At 36.2% G+C, this 19,916-nt stretch overlaps 3 long non-coding RNA genes across 3 annotated transcripts; all 3 read left to right on the top strand.

Annotated features, from left to right (window-relative positions):
• Positions 1–7,250: 7,250 nt before the first annotated feature.
• Positions 7,251–8,772, top strand: LOC101260738 (uncharacterized). The gene is made up of 2 exons (XR_011210703.1): positions 7,251–8,081; positions 8,195–8,772. It is a non-coding gene; the product is annotated as an uncharacterized lncRNA (long non-coding RNA).
• A 180-nt stretch (positions 8,773–8,952) lies between these two features.
• Positions 8,953–9,639, top strand: LOC138337214 (uncharacterized). Its single transcript, XR_011210705.1, has 2 exons — positions 8,953–9,088; positions 9,188–9,639. It is a non-coding gene; the product is annotated as an uncharacterized lncRNA (long non-coding RNA).
• Positions 9,640–15,377: 5,738 nt separating this feature from the next.
• Positions 15,378–18,849, top strand: LOC138337096 (uncharacterized). Its single transcript, XR_011210704.1, has 2 exons — positions 15,378–16,941; positions 17,153–18,849. It is a non-coding gene; the product is annotated as an uncharacterized lncRNA (long non-coding RNA).
• Positions 18,850–19,916: the final 1,067 nt, after the last annotated feature.

Raw genomic sequence — 19,916 nt, 5'->3', positions numbered from 1 at the left:
TGAGTAGTAGTAGTAAACACTGTATTCGAGAACCATAGTTAGCGACTATGGCTGATAGCTATGCCCTCCATGTTCTTCTTCCTTGAAGGCCAATCCCTGCAAGGAGTCTTGTGTGTTTGCTGTCACTTTTTTTGGACTATGAACTTCAGGAATCAAAACTCGAAGATGAAGGGAACATGGAAGAGAAGCAAATTTCAGGAGAATCTGGAACTAGGAAACAGGGACCGTGTAGTACATATCGCGGTAAACTGCTTTGTCTCTTGGAAAATTTATATGTTTTGCTGGAGCACAAAGTCAGAACGCGATTTTTGTATGTTGTGCTAGAGAAAAATATCTGAATTACAGAAATTACAACAGAGGAGAAGATCTCTTTACCACGCAGATGTTCTCTATTCTCTTGTAGCTTTTTCGTTTTTTTTTTTAATAATAGTTTCCTGTGGTTAACATCGTCGATAAATCGTCGTCGATCAGCGATCAAGCATTGCATAAATGTTGTCTGGAAGGGTGGTGTCTGAAAGTGAACATGAGGTTTGGAGAGGCTACTTGCTGCAAGTGTTACCTTGCAGAAAGTGAACTTCGAAAGAAGTTTGATGAAACTGATTATGATAGAATTGAACATTGAAAAGAGCAGGATGCAACAATAACGACATTGTGCAAGTGATTTTCATTTCGTCAAATTAGAGAGGTTGTTTTTGATAAAGCATATCAACACAGATTTAAAAAGGGAATACGATAGTGAGACGATTGAATTTATCCAAAAGGAAATGTTATAGAGCTATATACATTTTTGGTGTCTTAATTATCGATAAAATTTATTTTTCTTATGTGATGTTCGATTAAGCGAATTTAACCATGAGGGTTGTATCGAATAAAAAAAAATAAGCTATTGATTTATTGGCAATAGATAGATTATTGGTTAGCAATTTCGGTAATGATTTTATTTTTTTAATAATCAAGTTATCGATTTTTAATAATTCGAGGTTTTTACTCGACGTGTTTGTTCATAACCTTAATAGCAAATTACTTAATAAATTCTATTTATATCATTCGTTATATGAAGTTTTTAACTAAGAGTTCAATTTAACACATGTATTTTTGACTCTCTCAAATTTTCAGTTATTCTATAATGTATTGGTGTTTGCTTTTGAATGTGATGAAATTTGTCAATTTATATGTATGATTTATTTGATTTGTCACCTTGTTTCTATGTGATTTTTAACGATTTTTTTTTGTCAAATCTTAGCAATTAAAATGGTTCGAGCTCTGTTAAAAGTTTTTTTTTTTCAAAACCTTATAAGACATTCCTTGCGTTTCAATTTAGCGGTTAAAGTGGTTGCCGAACCAATAACTTGATATAAGTAATTATTTTAACAAATAGAACATATAAACTTCAAAATCGAACCGATAGTTATTTGAAATTTTGAGATTGCAAATAATGAGTACATGCAAGGATAGAAACGTAAAATGAGGAGAGTATAGAGTACTATAAAGTGGTGTCTTTCTGCATAATCTCATTTCTATGAACTCTAGACAGAAAAAAAGTGAGGCTAACAGAGAGGTATTTGGGGAGTTTTAATGGTGGTTGCCCTCTCTCTGTTTGCCGGTGATTTTTCCATTTTCGCGAAGCAAACTTCAAACAAACCATCATTTATGTTTAAGGGTCCTTTGGTTTTGCTGCTGTATTGAAACTTCCGATGAAAAATCGCAAGTTTTTGCAGTGTGTATGTGTACACACATGTACATCTATGTATCTATATATATATATATATTCTCATACTTGAAGGAAGGTTTAGGGTTTAAGATTTGACCCTTTTACTGTTTCTTCTTCTTCTTCTTTTTCCTCATCATCATCATCATCATCTGTGAATCCTTGAAAAGGGTTTTCGCGATGGTTGAAGTTGTTGTTGTTATTATTATTATTATTATTATTATTATTTTTGTTGTTGTAATGGAAGGGAAGATAGGCTATGATGATTAAGGTGTCTAGAGTTCATAGGGTAAAAGGAGCAGGGTCCGTATCTTGGCGGGGCGACCCGGTAGACATTATGGTAGTGAAACCGAGGTCTGCAGCCATGGCGGGTGCATTGTCTCCTTTGCTCTGATTATACAGATCTGAGCCTTAAAATCGGAAGTTTCTGCAGTATGTGTATATACACACATTAATTGTTCATCTCTCTCTATATACAATATACAGGAAGAAGGGTTCAGGTTTAAGATCTGACTCTTTTGGTTCTTCGTTTTACTCATCGTCATTCATCGTCGTCGTCATTTTCACCTTCTCCAACCCTACCACTTTGTTACGGATGAGAGGCTGTGATGATTAAGATTAAGGTGTTTAGAGTTGATGGGGCAAGGGAGCTGGACCTGTATCTTGGCCTGGCAACCCGGTGGGCCTATGTGTAGTGCAACTGAGGTCTGCAGCCATTGGGGGTGCATTGTCTTCTTCGCCTCGATTATACTTATCTGAGCCTTAATGAAGTCCAATTTGCTTTGCAGTACCTTTTTCCTCAGTCAATACTAACTTTGTTTGCAGCAAGTAAGCATCATTACTTATGTTTCTGCTTATCTGTAGGCTGTGATGATATAGAGCTTATTGAGTTAATCGGGTTTTGCTCAGCTCAAACCATAACTTGGTAAGGATAACTAAACTGTGTTGTAAATGGTGTAACGACTATTGGGACGTAATTGAGTGGAAGGGATATTAGGAATTCATTTAGCTTATCCAACTAGATTGTTGTTGTATGCTATTCTGGTTTGCAGCTATGGCGGTATCCCTTTCATTTTCCCGATTTTGTGACATATCTGAGCCTAGTTGATTACTCAACCGAGAATAATTCGTCGAGATTAGAACACTGGAGAATATGAATTAGGCAGCATTGTGATGGGCAGTTTTTAGCAATATCTGAATGTTAATAGTTTTATGCTATCATGGAAATGGTGGCATTCGTTCCTTGCTCACCGGTAAATAGTCGTGTCTAGGCTGTCATGCTAAGTTATTTAACCGATGAATAGAACCAAGCTGTTCTTAGTGTAGTAATCTTCAAGTTGTTACTCTCTAGCTTACTGATTCAGGTGTTCTTCATCCGTAAAAACCTCAGCTCAACTCGCTCTCTTATCAAAGAACACAGATAGCTTGTAGGTAGTGACCAAGGCTTCTAAGAATGACTACATTACTAGACTTTTGTAACCAAGGATATGGACCAATCTAAACCTTCATTTACTTATGTTGAAAAAATGGAAGCAAGTCAATTCTCTAACGAAAGTAGGGAAAACAAGTTTTATAAAAAATATTTCAAGTTGATCGTCTCCTTCCAATATTTCCGCCACTTGACCATACTACACTCCACCCACCATTGAACCCCTTCTTCCTACCTCATTCCATTACTATTGGTAAAACAATTTTGCTTACTTATCGAACATTAAAAAGTATAAAAGATATCTATTTACTGTTCAGAATATCAAACTATGAACAAAAGAAAGACAAACATCTGTATGATTATTAATGAGCTCCGAACGATTGCTATATCTATTTGCTAACTTTGAATTCTAAAAGTGAAAATATGCATTATCAAAATTTATTAGGTATAATTTTAAAATAGAAATGTGACTAAAGTAGAAATGTAACAGGAAGATACTACATGTACTAAATCAAAGTTTGTGTTAATGAAACTCTGGACGACGAGAGAGGCATTGGGGAGTTATTAATGGTGGTTGCCCTCTCGCTGTTCTTCAGCCGATGGTTTGTTTGGATTGGCTTAAATTGTGTGTTGTTTAGCTAATATTATACTCCATATTAACTGAATTTAAGCACACTATACTACTTCTCCTTCTTCGGGCTGTGATGATGACAAATGAAGTTTTCTAGAGTTGGGTCAGGCATATTGGAGCCATTGTTTTGCTAACTGAGGTCTGCAGCCATGGTGGTTGCTTTGTCTCCTTTTTCCCTCGATCTTGTGTTGCAGATCTGAACCTATAGAAAAAGACCCTTTTGAAAACTGCTTCTGCTTCTTCACTTGTTGATGCTGTAATGATGACAAATGGATTTTGGTCAGGTATTGCAGCTGCACGTATCTTGGCGGGGCGACCCGGTAAGGCATTTTTATTGTTTTGCAAACTGAGGTCTGCAGCCATGGCGATTGCTTCGTCTCTTTGTGCTTGATTTTATCTTATAGATCTGAGTCTCAAAAAGAAAAAATCATTTCAGTAATTATTTGTGAACCCTTTTTTGTTAGATTAGTTCAGAATGAGGCAGCAGAGAGAATTATGGGATTTCTAATCAAGGGTGGTTGCCCTTCTCTCTGTTTTGCTTATGATTCTTCCATTTTCTAAACAAACCAACAGCCCTTAAAAAAGAGAAAGAGAAAAAGATGGATCCACACTAGTTTCTGTTGTTTTTTCTTCCAGTCATTTAGGTTCTGGGAGGTGATTTTATTGAGGTGAGTCTATTGGAAACTTCTCTAGTCCCCAAAAAGGACCAGGGTACCATTGCTAGCTTTTAATTATAGGATGATGCTGTGATGATAACAAATGAAGTTGTACAGAGTTGGGTTGAGCATTGGAGCTGCACGTATCTTGGTGTGGTAGCCAGAAAGGCATTCTGTTTTGCAGCCATGGCGGTTGGTTTGTCTCCTTTTGCCTAGTTTTATAATGAATCTGAGCCTCAGGAGAAAGGCTGAAAGACCTTGAAGTCTTGTGAATTACCTTTTGTTAGGTTAGCCTAAAAAAGGCAAGATCAAGAATGAGGCAATAGAGAGTATGGGATTTTTATCAAGGGTGGTTGCCCTTCTCTCTATGCTTTGCCTATGATTCTCCATTTCTCAAAACAAACCAACTTCCCTTAAAAAAAGAAAGAGACAGAGATACACTTGAGTTTCATGGTTTCTTTCACAAGGCAATGCGCATAACTATACTAAAAAAACCGCATGATTATGAAAACTATTAGAGAGACAGTGATGATTTCTGGGCTATCTAAATTTCGGGCATGGAAATTACCCACCGCGTATCTTGGTGTGGCAACCCGATATGGCCTGTAATTGAGACCCATAACTCGCTCATGCAATCGTGTGTTGCAGCCATGGCGTGGTTGACTTCTCTTTTGCCTTATCAGAACACAAATCTGAGTCTCAATTTGCTTGAGAAAATAGGGAAAAGGGTCAAATTTACCACTTCACCATGCATGAGGGGCAATATGTATTCCATGATAAATGTGGGAGATATTGAATTCACACCCTTTTCAGGAGAAGTTAAAATACTCACTACTAAATGCTCTCTATTTCAAGGACTCCGAGAATATAAACTACAGTAAATACCTCTCTAAATTGGTACTCGATAAATAAATTTGCTTTCTCAAATAATATTTTCTCCTGCCCAAGCTTGGGCCAGTGGAAAAAATGACTGATATCGATATGATTTATTTTCGGAAGACCTATAATATGTGGACCCGTTATCTAAAGTAACAATACAATACAATGGGAAATAACCATCCAAGCTAGTTGTTATTGATTCGTTCGGTTTAGATACAAGTTATGCTAGTATGATTGACGGATTTACACAGGCGATGATGATTTTAGCAACCTTTCATTTCCTTATGAGCTTATTAATCGGACATTTGAGATTATCCGGCTCGTATCTTGGCTGGGCATAACCCCAGATTTTCTGGTGATTTTTGCAGCCATGGCGTCGTTGGATCTGTTTTTGCCCTGGATGTAACACAGACCTGAGCCTCATTTTCGGGAAACTCATCTTTGTATAAATCTGAGGTTGCGGTTAAAACAGAGCTCTCGGGAGTTTCCATGGGTGGTTTTGCCCCTCTCTGTCATTCTCTGCTGCCAATGATCTTTCAAATAGAAGTGTTTCCAATTGCAAAACCACCCTTAATTGATTGATTTATTACTCCCTCTGTTCCACTTTTTAGAGGCAATGAAGATTGTTGTTTGTGAAAGAAGAATCAAACATTTTTTTCCTCTTAAGCTAAAAGACTGTTTAGGCAGTTGGGCAAAAAATGACCTAAAGTAAGTGTGTTCTGCAACTCTAGACGAACAAACGAGGCGACGGAGAGGCATTGGGGAGTCTTTAATGGTGGTTGTCCTCTCTCTGTTCTTCCGCTGATGATTTCCTTTTCAAAGTTTCACCAAAACCACCATAGTTGAAAAAGGTCTAATCACATGTATTTCGAGCGTTTTTGGGTTTCTGGCTTATATTATGTGCTGTTGGGCTATAAAATATACCGTCTCCTCCTTCCTATGAGGCTGTGATGATGACAAATGAAGTTGTCTAATGTTGGGTCGGGCCTGTTGGAGCTTGCACATATCTTGGCTGGGCGATCCGGTAAGGCATTTCCATTGTTTTGCTAACTGAGATCTGCAGCCATGGTGGTTGCTTTGTCTCCTTTTTGCTTGATTTTATCTCACAGATCTGAGCCTCAAGAAAAAGACCTGTTTCCGTTTTTGCAAGTAATCACTTGTGAGCCCTTTTTGATTGGTTAGCTCATAATGAGGCAGCAGAGACAGTAATGGGATTTCTATTCAAGGGTGGTTGCCCTTTTCTCTGCTTTGCCTATGATTCTTCCATTTTTGAACAAACCAACAGCCCTTAAAAAAGAGAAAGAGAGAGATGAAGTACACACTAGTTTCTGTTGTTTTCTTTCTTCCATCATTTAGGTTCTGGACTGTAATTTTCTTGAGCTGAGCTCTGTTGGAAACAACTTCTCTTGTCCCCCACAAAGGATCGGGGTATGGTCTATGTACCCTTGCTAGTTTTTAATTATAGGATGAGGCTGTGATAATAACAAATGAAGTTGTATAGAGTTGGGTTGGGCATTGGAGCTGCACGTATCTTGGCGGGGCTACCCAGTAAAGGTATTCCACTTAACAACTGAGGTCTCCAGCCATGGCGATTGCTTTGTCTCCTTTTCTCTGGTTTTATAACAAACTTGAGCCTCAGGAGAAAGAATTAGCCGAAAGATGCTTGAAGTCTTGTGAATTCCCTTTTGTTAGGTCAGCCTAAAAAAGGCAAGAATGAGGCAGCAGAGAGTATGGGATTTCTATCAAGGGTGGTTGGCCTTCTCTCTATGCTTTACTTGTGATTCTTCATTTCTCAAAACAAACCAACAGCCCTTCAAAAGAAAGAGACAGAGAGAGTACAATTGAGTTTCTGGGTTTATTTGCAGTTTGCACCCTTAAACATATGTCATAAGGGAATATACACAACTATACAACAACAACTATAAAATGACTATGAAAACTATTAAAGAGGCAGTGATGATTTCTGGGCTAGCAAGATTTCGGGCATGGAGAGTACCCAACCCGTACCTTGGCATGACAACACGGTATGGCCTGTAATTGAGACGCATAACTCACACATGCAATCGTGCGTTGCAGCCATGGCATGGTTGGCTTCTCTTTTTCCTCGTCATTACACAAATCTGAGCCTCAATTTGCTAAAGAAAAAAGGGAAAATGATCAAATTTGCCCCTTTACTATGATCAAAGTGGGAGATATCGAGGTCTTCTCGTTTTAAGCTCTCATATAAGCAAATTCCATCTATTAGGTTTGCCCAGAAATAGAGAGAATGAGGCTGCAGAGAGTATGGGATTTCTTTCAAGGGTGGTTGCCCCTGTCTGCTTTGCCTATGATTCTCCCCTTCTCAACAAACCAACAGCCTTTAAGAGAAAAAAAGAGCAACATAGTACTTCAGTTTCTGGTTTTCTGGATGAAATTTCCCCAATTTTCAAGTTTACCACAACAATTACGCCGCCTTCAGATCTTCAGTCTGTCTTCTCTTAGCTCTTTGCATATTTCTTCCCGTTTTCTCTTATTGTTAGTGTAAAACTGGAAAGTGTTCCATTACGATGCATTCTGCTACAGAAAGGGGCTATGATGATGCTTATGTATCTTCTAGTTCTGGGCTGATCATGGAACATTGAGATGAACCGACCCGTATCTTGGCGTGGCAACCCGGTTTGGCCTGTTGAGAGCTTCTCTTTCTCTCATGCAGTCGGTGTTTTGCAGCCATGGCGAGACAGGCTTCTCTTTTGCCATATCATTACATACATCTGAGCCACAATTTGTTGAAGAACATAAGTAGGCATTTGGACATTATTGCAGTTAAAAGTTGCTAAATTCTCTTAAATGCAGACTTGTGACGTCTCGTCAGTCAGAAGCTCTAATCTAAACGAACTTCCTTCTTTTAGCAGGAATGACGAGTATGAGGCAGCAGAGAGTATGGGATTTCTTTCAAGGGTGGTTGCTCCTCTCTACTTTGCCTATGATTCTACCCTTCTCAACAAACCAACAGCCCTTAAGAAAAGAAAAAAGAGAAAATATATTCCACTTCAGTTTCTTGGTTTCTTTGGGTCCTGTTGTTGTGATATACATACTCAAAAACCAAACACAAAACTATACTACTTCAGTTTCCTTGATTCTTCAGTCTGTCTCCTTTATGGCTTTGGAAACTCATAAAAAGGCAGTGATGATAACTTTTTCTAAATCTGGGCTATCCAGTTGGGCATGGAGACGATCCAATCCGTATCTTGGCGTGGCAATCCAGTATGGCTGTGATCGCAAAAAGTGTCTACCTGGCATTATGCTACCTGTGATAAGAGTTCTCCTCTCTCACACACGCAACCAATGTTTTGCAGCCATGGCGTGGTTGACTTCTCTTTTGCCTTATCATACATGTATCTGAGCCTCCTTTTGCTAAAGAAAGTATATTTTTTTTTTGCTTGTATATGGAACCTTTTTGCATACAAGTTATATTGCTGTTCCCTCGTAATGTGTTGCCAATCTTTTATCCGTAATAGCTCAAGAATGAGGCATTTGAGTGAAATGTGGGATTTTTGTGATGGTGGTTGCCTTCCTCATCCATTGCAGTACTTAGCTTGAAGTTGGAAGAATCACGGCTGAATGGTACTGTCTAAAACTTTTATCTTTTTTTTTGTCTTATGATTTTAATGAACTTTGTGCATATCTTCTAAATTTTTTGCTCTTTGTTGCTGCCTTGGCTGGGAGATTGTACCTTGGAAGCAGTTGTACAAGATGTAGACACAGCTTGTTTGGAGTCCAGGTGAAGGATTCAATGAAATCAACACGTAAGTGCTTGGTCATCGAGTTTGTGATCAACACCTAACATTTTTTTTCCATTCAAATATTGCCCTTTTGGTTTGATTATTTTTTGCTCTTTGTGCTAGTGTTAAGTTAAAGAAATTATTTACCTCTTTTGGGAAAATGAGCAACGAGGGAGAAAAATATTAATGATGGACACATGTCCCACATGGTGGTGTCAGTCATTTACTTGAAATTTGGTCCAAATGCAGAAAAATTGCCTCTAGATTCTTCCATAGAACAGTTTTTGGGTTATATAAACCACAAGAAAACTCCCAGGTGAAAATAGTGGCAAAGAAGAGGTTAGCCCAGAAAACAAAATGAGGTTAAACAGAGAGTTTTGGGATTTTCATTACAAGGGTGGTTGCCCCTCTCTTGTTTAACCAATGATTTTTTTCAGATAGATGAAGCAACAACCCTTGGATTCTTATTAATTTCCTGGAAATTAATTGAATCATTGTAACCAGGAAAACATACATACATACGTACTACTACTACTATATATATATATATAATATATGGCAATTATTCTGGCTGGCTTTCTGTTTTTGTACTCTCTCTATGTTGGTTTTATTTTCTCAGCTTTGATCCAAACAATTGAGGCAGTGATGATAGTGATGATGATTCTGGGCTAGCCGGATCAGGCATTGAGATTATATGATCCGTATCTTGGCTTGGCAAATCACACTGATTTTGCAGCCATGGCGTGGTCGCCTCTCTCTTTGCCTCGATCTCTTTGCACATCTGAGCCTCTAATTATACAAACTTTTTGATTCATCGTTGAAATTGGAAAAATGTACCAATTATACCTGTGTTTTTTTCATCTTTGATCCATAAACAATAGAGGCAGTGATGATGATTTGTTTGAGTTCTGGACTAATACAGTGATATTTGCAAATCTGAGCCTCTAAATCATAATCTAGTAACATCATTTAGATTCATGTTAATTCACTCTTTAATGATGTAAAATAATTCAAAGTTTGAGAAATAGTATAAATAAAAATAGGAAACTAATCTCTAAGATGTGTTTATTAATTTACCATCATAACAAAATTGTTTAACTAAATAAATGAATAATTTGACTTGTTGATCTTGAATAATCTCACAATTTTCTATAAACTTCAACAATATTGAAGCTAAATTCTTTTACTACTGATTTTACATGTAATTGATCACATATTTCCTTTGCTATATTTCATAAATAGATATGCAAATCTCATTCTTGAGTCATCGATCTTACTAGTTGGACATTTCACTTTCTACTTAATCAAATGTTCACTTACTATGAATTGTTTACTAATTATGAGTAATGAATTGATTGACCTAAGCGTAGTGTAAAATGGGAGCTTAAAAGGTGATATTTATAAAATGATTAAATATTGATATACATTTTAAAATAGTATAGTAAACAACGGAGAATACGGAATAAAAAATCAAAACAATTGATCAGAGAAAATATGGAATTATAGTGAAATGCTACCTCGAAAGTTACCATTTACCTAAAAAGAAACAAGAATATTAATGGGTTTCCCCATTGAGTCAGACATTTACTTGAAATTTGAACCAAATATTTGATAAAATCAAGAAGTCTTTGTTGTAATCCTCTAAAGAGTTTCAGTCAAGACCACAATAAATTGTTAGAAATAAGTGCTCTCTCCTTTAGTTTTTATTTTTGATTTAATGATGATTTGAAAAATAATTTATAAAAAAATAGATATTTAATGTTGAGATTAAAACACAAAAAAAGTTATCCCCTCTTCTTGAAATATCAAAAGTAATAGATAAAAATGAAAATTTGTTCTTAAAAATTAAATGGCAACTAAAAATGAACGAAGTATAACATAATGAATGCAATAACTAGATAATTGTATTTTTTTAGTGTTATATAATTTCACATATCAATAACGAATGAAAACAATAGGTGATGACAAAGAGTTTCTATCAATTTTTTTTTTTACTAAATAACAAGTTAGATAAATTGAGAAGAAAATAATAAATTAATTGTTATATGAATTGAGATTTTTCGTCATTATTTTAAATAATATTATAAAATTAATATTTCATTCGTTTTTAAAAGAATGATTTTATTTTCTTTTTAGTTTATTTAAAGAAAGAAGAATTGATTTTTTTTCTGGTAAACTTTTCACATGACATATTTAAAAAATATTTTGATATATTTAACATAATTTAATTTGAAATTATAAGATTAAAAGTCTTTTTTATTTTTCATAAATTGTGTTTTAAGTCAAACTGGTAAGAGAAATGGATAAGAATAACAAGTTGTTTGTGCTTTTACATTTTCAAATAAAGTATATCCATTAGACATAAAGAAAAATGATAAATTTATTCATCCACTTGAAGAGTGGGTTATAAAACAAAGGAAAAAGGCAAAAGTTGAAGGTGGAAAAGAAGCAAAGAAAAGGTTAGCCCAGAAAAGAAAAAAGAGGCAAAACAGAGAGTTTATGGATTTTGTTAACAAGGGTGGTTGCCCCTCTCTTGTTTAGCCTATGAATGATTCTTTTAGAGATGAAGCAACAACCCTTGAATTCATGTTAATTTCCTGGGAATTATTGGAACATGCATGCCATACATACATACAACAAACATACATATATTCCTCAACTTTCCAATTCTACATCTATGCCATTCTCTTTTTTGCTAATTAATTACTCACTCTTTGTTGGTTTTTGATCTATTGAGGCTATGATGATGATGATGATTCTGGGCTAACCGGATCGGGCTTGGAGATTATGCGACTCGTATCTTGGCTTGGCAAATTTTGCAGCCATGGCGTGGTCGTCGCTCTCTTTGTTCCGATCTCTTTGCAGATCTGAGCCTTTTGGACACATGCATGTGTTTCTGGGAAATGACTGAATTATTGAAGATGGAAAATTAAACCTTTTCTTCAACTTCAACAACTATGGTTACAACTCTGTTTCTTCTGTGTTTCTTTTGATCCAAATAATGAGAGGCGATGATGAAGATAATGATTTCTTTGGATTCTGGGCTAATCGGGTCGGGTATGAAGATTATACGACCCGTATCTTGGCTTGGCAAATTTTGCAGCCATGGCGTGGTCGGCTCTCTTCTACCTCGATTTCTTTTGCAGATCTGAGCCTCTAAATTCTTAATGAATAACTTTTGGATTCATACAAAACTTTTGCTGGAAATTGATATTTCATTCAAAACTCGTCTTTGTTTGTTTGTATTTTGTATTTTCTCATTTTTGATCCATAAAATTTGAGGCCGTGATCTCTTCGGATTCCCAGAAAACTGGGTTGAGATGATGAACCCGCATCTTGGCTTAGCAAATCACGAGCTAAATTCGAACTCATAATCTTAAGGTTTGAACGCCAATCTGCTTATAATCTGAACAACTCCTATAGTTAATCTGAACCATAAATATCAACGAGTCTAACCTTTGAAAGTAAATCAACACTTCACTTACCTGTTAATTCTTAACCAAAATGTTGGATTCAAATCAAATTGCAAATAAATTGCTTTGGAACTATAATAATTATTACATTTCATACGAAAAGTAGGATAACAATTTCAAAACCATGACCACTGTTTTTAGATGACTATTACCACCTTCCTTTCAAAAAAAAAGGATGACTTTTGCTTGGAACGAAGATTAAAAAAAAAAATTTAATTTTTTTATTCTAAATTAAAGTTATGTTAAAATATTAAAATGTCTTTTAATTTTGTAATGTTAAATATTTCATGTAAAAAATTAAAATAAAGTGTTATAAGAAAAAAAAATATTTCATTTTTTTAAAAAAACACAAAAAAAAGAGGTAAAAGAATAAGAATTTATTTTATAATATATTATATTAAATTATATTATATTATGTTATATAATATAAAATTAACAATCTTAATAAATATTATATTTAAACTAATAATATCATAGTGAGAGAGTATAACCGTCAAATAAGGTGTAATGTTGCTTATCTTCCTATTCTCTTCATTAAATTTTACCCTAAAAAGTAATATTGTCTCTAGTATACTCTTCTCTTTTTAATATTATATTGTTATTTATATTTTTGAAAATATTATATAATACAAATAATAATAATAATAAAATAGTGAAAAATATATAGTATAAATGAATAATGATTTAATACTTATTATTTTGTTGTATTATATTGTATCATAATGTAGTATATTATTTTAATATATATATTATATAATATTTAAATAAATTCTATTTTTTTTATTATTTAATGTTTCATAATTTAAATGATAAATTTAGAAAAATATTATAGAGTACAAGATAAATTTGCTATAAAATATATGATAATGATAAAATAAAATTATTTTAATAATAAGTAAAAGACAAAATAAAAAAAATGTTAAAGATAAAGACACAATCATAAAAATGATAGTTATGCAAAATAGATTTTTTATTATTTATATAACGATGAATTTAATTAATATTAAATAATAAAAATAAAATAATTATATTTTAAATTAATAATACAATATAATCTTAGAAACAATGTCTAAATAGTGTAAATGTAATAAAAAATAATGTTGGGTTGGAAGTCCACAACACTAAAATAGGATTTGGTTGGAGATGGTGTTACAGTAGAAATCCAAAAAGCTCAGAGAAAAGAGAATGAGGATTTGCAGAGAGTGGAAGACAAAACTTCAAAGGGCTGTGCTGCTTCCTCTCTGCAATGCCTGTGATTTCAATTTTTGCTGTGAAAAAATGATAATTTCAGCAGCATTTTTGCAGCTAAATACCGACCTAACGACACCTTTGCTAGAATCATACAGTAATAATAATAATAATAATTGTTGCGAAAAAACTGAGGCTGTGATGATGATGTACTCCGTTTTTTTTTCTTTTTCTGATGAGCAAATTGATAGTGCAGGAGAGCATTCGGACCCGTATCTTGGCGGGGCAACCCGGATAGAAGGTGACCTAGAAACCGGTGGTTGCAGCCATGGCGGTGATTTGAGGCTCTCTTTGCTGTATTGTGAGTATTACAGATCTGAGCTTTATTGATTTTTCTTTAAATGCAGCTGTGAAATTTCCCATAAAAGGAAATAAAGCTTAGTCCAGAAAAGTTCAAGGTCATAGACGGAAATGAGGGTTGCGGAGAGTAGAGGGAAAGTTCAAAGGGCTGTTGCTCCTCTCTGCGATACCTGTGATTTCATTTTTGTTGTGAAAAAAAGAATCTTTAATAGCCCTTCTGCAGTTAAACAGCAATATGCTTGTTCTCTCCAATTTCTCAACTTTAAAGGGGTAATCAGTAGGAGTAGTAATGGTTGTTGCGAAAATTATGAGGCTATGATGATGATTTTATTCTTTCTCTGAGCAAATCAATAGTACAGGAAAGAAATGGACCCATATCTTGGCGGGGCTACCTGGATGGCAGGTTACCTTGCAACCGGTGCTTGCAGCCCTGGCGGTGATTCCAGTCTCTCTTGCCATGTTGTAAGTATTACAAATCTGAGCCTCAATGTTTCATTTGTACAGTATTGGAAACAATCTAGTTAACTCCACTAGGTAGGAGTGAGATAACGCTGGGTTGTTGTTATTGCAGCTGTGAAATTCGCAGGTCGAAAAACACATGAGAATTTGTCTTTTAAAGGAAAAAAAGCTTAGCTCAGAGACGAATAATGTGGGTTGCAGAGAGTAGAGGGGGGAACCCTTCAAAGGGCTGTTGCTCCTCTCTGCAATACCTGTGATTACAATTTTCATTGTGAAAATAAATATGAATTCAACAGCTCTTTTCAGTTAAAACAATTACCAGACAAACCCTTAACCTTTGCTTGTTCTCTCGAAATTCTCAACCCCAAATACAGAATCAATAGTGGTAGTAATAATAATAATAATTGTTGCAAAAATTTCCGAGGCTATGATGATGATTTTCTTCTTCCTCTGAGCAAATAAATAGTGCAGGAAAGAGATTGTGTACCTGTATCTTGGTGTTGCAACCCGGATGAGAGGTTACCCTGCAACCGATGCTTGCAGCACTGGCGATGATTCCAGTGTATCTTGCCGTATCGCAAGTATTACAAATCTGAGCCTCAATGTTTGGATTTGCTTAGGGTCTACCGAAAATCGCCTCTTGACCTCCACAAGGTAGAGGTCAAATTATTCTGGGTTGTTGTTGTTGCAGTTGGGAAATTCGAAGGTCTATTTTGATTTCCCATAAAAAGCAAAAAGCTTAGCGTAGAAAGTAAAAGTTCAGAGACTAAGAATGAGGGTTGCAGAGAGCAGAGGGGAAGTTCAAAGGGCTGTCGCTCCTCTCTGCAATAACTGTGATTTTGATTTCAGTGTTGCTGTGAAAAAAGAAAAACTCAACAGTTCTTGTTGCAGTTAAACAGAGACCAAATGACGCTTAAGTCTTTGCTTGTTCTCTCCAAATTCTCACACCCAGTTATAATAATAATTGTTTAAAGAATTCTGAAGCCGTGATAAAGATTGTCTTCTTCCTTTGAGCAAATCAATAGTGCGGGAGAGCAATTGGATCCGTATCTTAGCGGGGCAACCCGGAGATCTTAAACCTAAGATATGTAGAATGTTCCTAAATGCCTTTTAATATTGTGGTTTTAAAGGTGTCACGTGGAAAGTTAGAAGTCAAAGTGTTGCCAAAAAAGGAAAGAGACATTCTGAAGGGAAGACAAAGATCCGAGCCTCACTTTCTCCATCGGTTTAGTTAAATGAACAAAGCAAAAGCTTCGAAGGGAAAGAATGAGGCTACAGAGAGTTTAGGGATTTTTCATTGAAAGGGTGGTTGCCTCTCTCTGCATCAGGCAATGATTTCTCCATTACTGTAAGAACGCCAAGTCCCCAACAACCCTTTTATCAATTTTAATGAAGGGAGTAGTATTAACAATTTGTTTGGATGGTTGTTTACATATCATTACAAATGGTTTCTATATACCCTTTCATGCTATGCCATCTCTTTTCTCTAATGCTTCTGCCAGAGCATTATATGCTGGTGTTGGAAGCTGTGTGGTTGAGGATAACCCGTGGCTTGAAAGAGGCAATGATGATTTTGTCAATTTTTAATATCCTTCTGAGCTGATTAATCAGGCATTTGAGACCATCCGGCCTGTATCTTGGCGGGGCATGCTCCCAGACTTTCTGGTGGTTGTTGCAGCCATGATGTTGTTGGACTCTCTTGTTGCCTGAGCTTAACACTGATCTGAGCCTCACTTTGTCTTATCAATTGGGAAACTATTATTAGGGCTTATCATGGTGTGGTAACTTTCTCTTTTTTAAAAAGGGAAAAGGATCAAATATGTCATTGAACTTTGAGAAAAGACTCATTTGTGCTATCCATTAAAAGTTTGGCTCATCTCTGCCATTTCCGTTTACGAAAAGGCTCATCCATGCCATTCTATGTTAATTGAAAAAAGTTTTGGTTTTGCAAAACCATTTATTACACGTGGTCAATTAGGATTCAGCCATATCATTTATTAAATCATTTTTTAATAGGAGAAGACTCAAATATGCCACCAATGACCAAACTTTGAGAAAAAGGGTCATTTAGGCCATTTCCTGAAAGAGGCAGTGCTGATACTTGTTAATTGGGCCATTTACGACAATTTTCTAGGACCGCTATTTTAACAACATATGCCACCAATGACCAAACTTTGAGAAAAAGTCTGTGGAATTCTTTTCACAGGAGATAACAACATCATTTTAATGCAACCATCGATTGGGTCTTCAATTGAAGGTTGTTCTCTGGATTTGGGGTTCTTCAGTTTTATGTGTTAGACTGACGTGATAACCAACTACAACTTTATTTCTGCTCAATGAATGAGGCTTTGGGGGATCAGATGATTCTCAGAGTGGATAAGCATCTTCGACATGCAGGTGCTTTCTTTTCACTCTAAACCAGGCAACCTTTTATGTAATGTTTCTGCATATAAATATATTTAGATGTCTATGTCTCAGTTGTCGTGATTTGTCTTCACTGGCTGTTCCAAAGCAATGATCTCAAAAAGGGAGCTAAATAACAACAGGCATTAGATTTTTGTAACCTGTATCTTGGCATGACAACTTGAATATCTGTATTTGTTTGTAGGCATGGCAGGTTTCCAGGAATTCCAGTGTTCCAGATACAAGTCTGAGCCTCCAGTTGAGAGCAAAGCATTAACATAGTAATAGTAGTACTTGGGCCCTCTGTCTGATTTATGAGCTTGATTCAAATTATCCTAATATCTTGAAAATTGTGCAACCATTTTCTCGAAGTGGCAGTGATAATATTTGCTTATCTGAGCTTTGGGAATAAAGACAATCAGACCCGTATCTTGCCTTGGCAAACCCCAGTTGCTATGTGATTTAAGGCCTCTCTTTCACATGCAACCGGTACTTTTGCAGCTGCGGCGTGCTCTCTTTCTCTGCTCCCTTTAATAGGTCAGATCTGAGCCACAAATTTGCAAGTAGTTCTAGACATTTGTTTGGTGGAAACCAAATCCATTTCACTTAATTTAAAAGCCAGCTCAATGAGGCATCATGAGAAACACAAACTTTTTATTTATTATTCATTCATTCAATGTTGGTAGTAAGCCCACGTTTTTTTGCTTCTGCATGGCTGCATGAACACCTAAACAGCGAGAATCATACTAGAAAAAGGTGAAATTGAGGCAGTGATGATATTGTTCTTGGCAAACAAAAGCTAAGTTGAGCATAGCCTAGAAAGGAAGAAGAATGAGGCATCTGAGAAATTGGGACTTTCTGAAAGGGTGGTTGCCCCTCTCTGCTATGCCAGTGTATTCTCCGTTAATGGACCATAAAAACCAACAGCCCTTCGAAATAAACAAGAAAAAACAAAAAACCTTCATACCAAACACAACCCTGTACTCTTCTTGCTCTTCCTCTTTCTTCTCTCTTTGTGCTGCTAATGTTGTAAAGGGGCTATGATGATTGTTGCTTCTTTTCTGGGTTATATTCAATCATGGCAATTGAGAAAATATCCTACCCGTATCTTGGCATGGTGACCTGGTTAGGCTTTGAAGAGCAAACTGGTGTCTGCAGCCATGGCGGCGTCACTCTTCTCTTGTTCAAGTACAGCAAATCTGAGCCCTCAATAACCCATTACTACAACAACATATCCGGAAGTGGTGTGGGGGAAGATGGTGTCTGTGTAGCCTTTACCCCAACCCATTCGGGTCGGAAAATCCATTACGGATTTCCAATGAAATTTCAACTCTGAAGAATGAGGCGTCAGAGAATGGGATTTCTGTAAAGGGTGGTTGCCCATCTCTGCGTTGCCAGTGATTTCCCCATTAATGGACCAAAAAAACCCAACAGCCCTTTGAATTAAACAACAACAACAATAAAAACTTTATACCGAACACACCCTATACTACTCTTCCTCTTTCTCCTCTCTTTGTGCTGATAATGTTTTGAAGGGGCTATGATGATTGATTGCTTCCTTTCTGGGCTATGTTCAATCATGGAAATTGAGAAAATATCCGACCTGCATCTTGGCAGGGCAACCTGGTTAGGGCTTTGAATAGATAACTGGTGTCTGCAGCCATGGTGGTGTCGCTCTTCTCTTTTGCTTTGTCCAAATACAGCAAATCTGAGCCCTCAATAACCCATTCGGGTAGGAAAATCATTTTTTGGTTTGCTTTGAAATTGCAACTTTGAAGAATGAGGCGTTGGAGAAATTGGGATTTTCTGTGAAGGGTGGTTGCCAATCTCTGCTGTGCCAGTGACTTCTCCATTAATGGACCAAAAAACCCAACAACCCTTTCTCAAATAAACAAAAAGAAAGCAAATTGAAAAACTTCATCCAAATTCCAAACACCCCCTCTATATTCTTCTTGCTCTTCCTCTGTCTCATTGTGCTTCTGCTGTTACTATTGCTTAAATTGGCTGTGATGATTGCTTGCTTCCTTTCTGGGCTATGTTCAATCATGGCGTTTAGAGAATATCGGACCCGTATCTTGGCAGGGAGATCTAGTTCGGTTTTGAATAGCAAACTGGTGTCTGCAGCCATGACGGTGGCGCTCTTCTCTTTTGCTTTGTTCAAATCTGAGACTTCACTAACCCATTACGGGTTTGCGTTTAAATTTCAGCTCCAGCTCTGAAGAATGAGCCATTGGAGAAACTTGGATTTTCTGTCAAAGGGTGGTTGCCCATCTCTGCTTTGCCAGTGATGTCACCATTGATTACCATAAAACCACTAGCCCCCTTTAAAATAAACAAGAAAGAAAAAAGAAAAACAAATTGCAAACTTCATCCAAAGACATTCTATACTATTTCACCGTCTCTTTGTGCTGCTGTTGCTAATGATGTTGTATAGGGGTTGTGATGATTGCTTGCTTCATGTCTGGTCTTTCTTCAATCATGGCATTGCTCAAAGTTTCATTACAAATATGTTGTCAAAATATTTAATATATCTAATAGATCTTTCATTAAAAATATTTACAGCACTAATTGCAGCAGTATTATATAGTTCGTGCTTAATTCTACCGTAGGTTGCCGACGTGGCGATGTGGTGACTGGCAAGTGTAATTGCAGTAAATTCACTGTAAGTGAGATTACAACATATTTTTATATATTAATGTAAAAAATATTCATCATATTTTATTACGTCAGAAGTATAAAAAATCATCTCAATTGTTGCATGTCACCACAAACTTATGTTGCTCGGATTCTTCAAAATTGTCGTTGCACTCATGTTGGATTCTCCGAAAATACACTATTTTTGGAGTATCCGACACACACCCTTCAATGTTTTTGAATCCGAGCGAAATAGCCACAAACAATAGCATGGTACATCTCTGCAAGAAGGGCTAAAGAGAATCTAGATATTAGTACGTTGCATAACTACAAGC

This window comes from Solanum lycopersicum, chromosome 7, assembly GCF_036512215.1.
Source record: "Solanum lycopersicum chromosome 7, SLM_r2.1".
NCBI lineage: Eukaryota > Viridiplantae > Streptophyta > Magnoliopsida > Solanales > Solanaceae > Solanum > Solanum lycopersicum.
Note: the sequence above shows the minus strand (reverse complement) of the source record. Positions and strands in the feature narration are given on the sequence as shown.